Source organism: Aquarana catesbeiana, linkage group LG10, assembly GCF_042186555.1.
Source record: "Aquarana catesbeiana isolate 2022-GZ linkage group LG10, ASM4218655v1, whole genome shotgun sequence".
In the NCBI taxonomy this organism is placed as follows: Eukaryota; Metazoa; Chordata; class Amphibia; order Anura; family Ranidae; genus Aquarana; species Aquarana catesbeiana.
Genome location: NC_133333.1, coordinates 5,792,446 through 5,799,240, shown reverse-complemented (window position 1 = coordinate 5,799,240; position 6,795 = coordinate 5,792,446). Strand labels below are relative to the sequence as shown.

The window sequence follows — 6,795 nt, the reverse complement described above, 5'->3', positions numbered from 1 at the left end:
ATAAGGCGCATTCGTGCGGCAAGCACTAGGTGACACAGGACTCCTTAAAAACGCCGGTCTCATAATAGATCGTTTGTTGCATTTTTTGTCTTTTTGCAATGATTTGGCACATCATTCCCCTGTTGCAATTTCTCGCGGTACGTTTGTCAACTTCCATAACTATTCATTTTGTAAAATACCATCCTCCATCATTTTTTTTTTTTTTTTTTTACATTATTTGCTACTTTTTATTATCCTCCTTTCTTTTTTTTTTTTTTCTTATTCACTAAAGCATTGTACTGGGACAGCTAAATTTCCTACACAAACAACATTCGATCCGTTTTTTGCAGCGCTTCGGTGTAAACGTCACCTCCAAAAAAGGAATATCGTGTAGTGTTGTCGCTCCTTTTCGATGGCGCTCTCTTCAGGCGGGTAAAGCTGTGGAATTTCTCAGGCGGGTCCATTGAGGAGGGCAGGAAATGGAATCGTCTGAGCTGGTGATAAGATATCTATGAATCGGTCAGGATTTCGATACGGTAAATGGCCGTTTTTACAACATTGCGTAACATTGCGACATTTCTTTTGCGAATTCGACATTTTCTTGAGAAACGATCGGCATTCAGGTGTCGCCCATGTTAGTGAATCGGCCTTTCTTTGCTGCGCGTGTTTTTCATGATGGTAAACGAGCAGGTTTAATGAAAAATAAAAAGTGCGCGACCACATTGGGTGACTTACCTTTTGCGCGCCTTCATTAGAAAAGTAGCTGGAAAGTCAGAAGTGGCGCGTTTGATGTCATAAGCTTTTTGCAGAAATTTGATAGGCTGAATTTTTAATCTATGTCTGCCACAGTGTTAGGCGCTTGTTGCCTCTTGCTAATTTAAACTGCCTCTCTGCGTCAATGGGCCACGGGAAGCGGTCGCTCGGCGGCGTGGCGTCTCCTTGCGCCGCGATCCTATAGAGAGATATAGGCAGGCCGGCCCGCTACGTATAAACCCCTTGGTGCCATCAAGTCCAGCCAGGAATTCCTCAGCTATTAGACTATGATGAAATTCCTAGAGACAGCAGAGCAGATGCCATCCCATCCCAATCCCCTCCCTCCTGTATCAGCCTGTACCTGATCCCCCCCCCCCTATACCAAAACGATGTCTGTGCTGGGACTGGGCGCCTGGATGGTCCTGGCCTGGGACTGAGCTCACCACTGTCCCTCCTTTCTTTCCCCGCAGTGGGCAGAGGAGGATTTTTGGATGTCTTTTCCCCTATTTGGAGAGGCGGGTTCAGCCCTGACGTGTTGTGTGTGTGCTGGGAGCTGAGCTCTGCAGACCAGTCCCTGCTCCACTTCCCAGCGGATCCTGCCTTCCCTGACTTCCCGGACACTTACAGGACCTCTTCGCATGGATTGTACCCCCTAGGCTGCACTGTATGGAATTCCTTCTGGATCTCCTCCTGGTAAGTGCACCTACCTCTTCCACCCCCTGCCATGAGACCTTCCAGGGACAGCAGGTAAGTGCACCTTTCCCTGCTACGCAGGTTTCTGAAGAGAGCTGGAAGGAGCACCGGGGTCTCATCTCTTCGAGTTCTGCATGTTTCCAAAAAATACTGACCGATGCACCTACCTCTTTTCCCAGGTCACTAAGTACATCTACCTCTTCTATAATTCTCTTCTGAGATTCTCCCAGTGACTAAGTACACCTACCTCTTCTAGACAAAGATCTAAGAATCTTCCAGTGACTGGGTACACCTACCTCTTCTAGACAAATATCTAAGAATCTTCCAGTGACTGGGTACACCTACCTCTTCTAGACAAAGATCTAAGACTCTTCCAGTGACTCGGTACACCTACCTCTTCTAGAATTCCCTTCTGAAGATCTAAGATCTACGAATCTCCCAGTGACTAAGTACACCTACCTCTTCACCCCCCCATCACTAAGTACATCTACCTCTTCTAGAATTCTCTTCTGAGATTCTCCCAGTGACTGACTAAGTACACCTACCTCTTCTAGACAAAGATCTAAGAATCTTCCAGTGACTGTGTACACCTACCTCTTCTAGACAAAGATCTAAGAATCTTCCAGTGACTCGGTACACCTACCTCTTCTAGACAAAGATCTAAGAATCTTCCAGTGACTGGGTACACCTACCTCTTCTAGAATTCCCTTCTGAAGATCTAAGATCTACGAATCTCCCAGTGACTAAGTACACCTACATCTTCACCCCCGTCACTAAGTACATCTACCTCTTCTAGAATTCCCTTCTGAGTTTCTCCCAGTGGCTAAGTACACCTACCTCTTCTAGAATTCCCTTCTGAAGATCTAAGATCTACGAATCTCCCAGTGCCTAAGTACACCTACCTCTTCACCCCCGTCACTAAGTACATCTACCTCTTCTAGAATTCCCTTCTGAAGATCTAACAGTCTCCCAGTGGCTAAGTACACCTACCTCTTCTAGACAAACCTCTTCTAGCACCTTTCCCTGCTATGCAGGTTTCTGAAGACAGCTGGTAGGAGCACCGGGGTCTCGTCTCTTCGAGTTCTGCATGTTTCCAAAAAACACTGACTGATGTACCTACCTCTTCACCCCCTCACTACGTAACATCTACCTCTACTATAATTCTTTTCTGAGATTCTCCCAGTGACTAAGTACACCTACCTCTTCTAGACAAAGATCTAAGAATCTCCCAGTGGCTGGGTACACCTACCACTTCACTACTGTCACTAAGTACATCTACCAGTTCTAGAATTTCCTTCTGAAGATCTAAGATTCTCCCAGTGACTAAGCACACCTACCTCTTCTAGAGAAAAATCTAGCACCTTTCCCTGCAATGCAGTGCACCTACCTCTTCACCCCCATCACTAAGTACATCTACCTCTTCTAGAATTCTCTGCTGAGATTCTTCCAGCGACTAAGTACACCTACCTCTTCTAGACAAAGCTCTATGAATCTCTCAGTGACAGGGTACACCTATCACTTCTAGAAAAAGCTCTAAGAATCTCCAATTGATTAAGTACACCTACCTCTTCTAGACAATGATCTGAGTATCTCCAGTGACTAAGTACACCTACCTCTTCTAGACAAAGTTTTAAAAATCTCTGTGACAGGGTACACCTACCTCTTCTAGACAAAGATCTAAGATTCTCCCAGTGACAGGGTATACCTACCTCTTCTAGCCAAAGATCTAGCACATTTTTCCTGCTATGCAGGTTTCCGAAGACAGCTGGTAGGAGCACCGGGGTCTCGTCTCTTCAAATCCTGCATGTTTCCAAAAAACGCTGATCGATGCACCTATCTCTTCACCCCCGTCAATAAGTACATCTACCTCTTCTAGGATTCTCTTCTGAGATTCTCCCAGTGACTAAGTACACCTACCTCTTCTAGACAAAGATCTAAGACTCTCCCAGTGACTAAGTGCACCTACCTCTTCTAGTTAAAGACCTATAAATCTCTAGATTTCTAAGTCCCTGTCACAAAGTGCGTCTGCCTCTACTTGGATTCTCTTCTAAGATTCTCCCAGTGACTAAGTCCACCTACCTCTTCTAGACAAAGATCTGAGAATCTCCATGTGGCTAAGTACACCTACCTCTTTTAAACAAGTATCTGATAATCCCCTAGTGACTTAGTGCACCAACCTCTTCTATATGAAGTTCTATAAGATCTCTAAACAGCCACGTGGTGCACCTACCTCTTTCCCTCTCTGGGGAGCACACCTACCCTCTACTAGACCAAGTTCTGTATATTTCTGATCATGTACATTCATTTGCCACTTCTAAACAACGATTTAAGAATCTCCCAGTGACTATGCTATGCAGGTTTCTGAAGACGTACTTCTGAAGAAATAAAAGCACAGGAGTCTCATTGCTTCAAATTTTGCGTGTTTAGAAAAAAATGCTTCCATGCACCTACCTCTTCATCCCCCTCACAAAGTACACTTCCCTCTTCTAGACAATGAACTAAGATTCTCCCACCTTGTAAATTAACCTACATCTTTTAGATGAGGTTCTACAAGATCCCTAAACAGCTGCTAAGTCCACCTACCACTTCTAGACAAAGAACGAAGAATCTCCCAGTATACCTACCTCTTCCAGATAAGGTCTATCAAGATCACCAAACAGCCGCCTTTTCCTCCCTTTCTTCACTTAGTGTACTTACCTTCTCTAGACTAAAACTTTTACATTTCCCAAACAGATATTTTATCTTCTTCTATCCTCTGCCGTCTGATCTGCCAGGGACAGCTGGTAAGTGCACCTATCCCTGCATCATCGTTTTTTAATGGTGGCTAGTAGATACCAAGATCTTGTTGCTTAAAATTCTGCTTGTTTCCCACTTCTGCCAAATACACCTATTGTTTCCCCTCCCCCCATTGGGTACATCTACCTCTTCGATTTGACCGCATAGTACACCTACCTCTTCTAGACAGAGATCTATGAAGTTCCCAAAGTCTTACTATACATACCTCTTCTAGAACAAGCTCTGAAAATTCCCAGGCACTTGGTGCACCTACTCTTGCTATGAAGTTCCTACAAGACAACCACTTAATGTACCTAACTCTCCCCCTCCCCTGTGTGTACACCTACCTTTACCTACTTCTTCAAGGCCAAATTATGTATATTTTTCAGCATGTGCACTAGCCTGCCTCTTTTAGATGAGGTTCTGTAAGGTTTCCAAACAAAAAAAGGTGCACAAAGCGCCTTTATGCACCTACTTCTTTACCCTCTCCACTTAAGCCACCTGACTCAACTATCTTTCCACCTAGGTCACCTACCTTTGCTTCCTCTCTACTTAGGTCACCTACCTTTGCTTCCTCTTAAATTAGAGCATCTACCTCTGCTTTCTTTCCCCTTAAGTCACCAAACTCTACTTCCCCTCCAGGTTGGGTTCCTACCTCTGCTTCCTTTCCACTTAGGTCACCTACCTCTGCTTCCTCTCTACTTAGGTCACCTACCTCTGCTTCCTCTCCAATTAGAGCATCTACTTCATTTTTCTTTCCCCTTAGGTCACCAAACTCTACTTCCCCTCCAGGTTGGGTGGCTACCTCTGCTTCCTCTTCACTTAGGCCACCTACCTCTGCTTTCTCTCCAATTAGAGCATCTGCCTCTGTTTTCTTTCCCCTTAGGTCACCAAACTCTCTACTTCCCCTCCAGGTTGGGTGGTTACCTCTGCTTCCTCTCCACTTAGGCCACCTACCCCTGCTTCCTTTCCACTTAGGTCACCAAACTCTGCTTTCTCTCCAGGTAGGGCATCTACCTCTGCTTCCTCTCCACTTAGGTCACCAATTTCTGCTTCCTCTCTACGTAGGGCAATTACATCTGCTTCCTTTCCCCTTAGGTCACCAAACTCTACTTCCCCTCCAGGTTGGGTGGCTACCTCTGCTTTCTCTCCCCTTAGGTCACCAACATCTGCTTCCTTTCCACGTAGGGCACCTACCTCTGTTTTCTTTCCCTCTTAGGTCAACAAGCTCTGCTTCCTCTCCAGGTAGGGCATCTACCTTTGCTTCCTCTCCCCTTAGGTCACCAATTTCTGCTTCCTCTCTACGTAGGGCACCTACATCTGCTTCCTTTCCCCTTAGGTCACCAAACTCTACTTCCCGTCCAGGTTGGGTGGCTACCTCTGCTTCCTCACCCCTTAGGTCACCAACATCTGCTTCCTTTCCACATAGGGCACCTACCTCTGTTTTCTTTCCCCTCAGGTCACCAACCTCTACTCCCTCCCCACTCAGAGCACCTACTTCTGCTTCCTATTCACTTAGGTCACCTACCTATGCTACCTTTCCACTTAGAGCACCTACCTCTGCTTTCTCTCCCCTTAGGTAACCAGCCTCTGCTTTCTCTCCACGTAGAACACAAAACTCTGCTTCCTCTCCAAGTAGGTCACCTACCTCTGCGTTCTTCCCCCCTAGGTCACCAACCTCGGCTTCCTCTCTCTTAGGTTACCTACCTCTGCTTCCTCTCCCTTAGGGCACCTATATCACTTCATATCCACTTTGGACACTTACCTCTGCCTCGTTATCTACACTCAGGTGACCTACGTTTACTTCTTCTCCACTTGGTGCACCTTTCTCTTCCAGATAAAGTTTGTCCTAGTCTATAAATCCCACTTTCTGCCTCTCCTCTGGATATAATTATATCTGAAGCCAAAAACCTGTTCTTAATTTGGATTGGAGTAGGGAAGGGTTAAAATTGCTGTCAGGTTTTTTTTTTTTTTTGTTGTTGCCGACATCTTTGTTTCATCAAAGAGATTTCGCTTCACTTCCTGTCCTGAGCGCTCAACAGGAAGTGACAGGACACATTCCCGATGTGCTGGACAAGATGGTCCCCAGTCATCTCTATGACCGTCTGAGGCCGGAAGCAACATTATGACATCACTTCCGACGCTGGCAGATGTGAACACAGCCTTTTATTTTTTTTTCTGGAATGCCTGAGATCGAAATTTTAAATTTTTTTTCCCAGCCTAGAGGAGAGATGTAAGGACTTATAGCCCCCAGATCTCTCCGTAAAGAGGACCTGTCATGCCCTATTCTTATTACAAGGGATGTTTACATTCCTTGCAATAAGTATAAAAGTGATCAAAAAATTAAAAAATAAAAAATGTAAGGGAAAGTGTCAAAAAAGAAGAAGAAAAATAAAATAAACAAAAACATTTTTTTTTTTTTTTAAGTGCTCCCATCCCCTCGTGCTGGCACGCAGAAGCAAACGCATACGTAGGTCGCGCTCGCATACGTAAATGGCGTTCAAACCACACACGTGGGTTATCACCGCGAACGTTCGAGCGAGAGCAAAAAACACAAATTATTATTATTTATTTTTTTTTTTTATCTTTTGCTTT

General features: G+C 45.1%; 1 protein-coding gene across 1 annotated transcript in view; it reads left to right on the top strand.

Moving 5' to 3' along the window:
* Nucleotides 1–1,091: 1,091 nt before the first annotated feature.
* The window catches only part of NBL1 (NBL1, DAN family BMP antagonist), a 32,361-nt gene continuing 26,657 nt past the window's right edge, over nt 1,092–6,795 (top strand). Inside the window, exon 1 of the mRNA XM_073601553.1 lies at nt 1,092–1,425. The gene's annotated coding sequence lies outside the window, so the exon portion shown is untranslated. The remainder of the gene's footprint in view (nt 1,426–6,795) is intronic.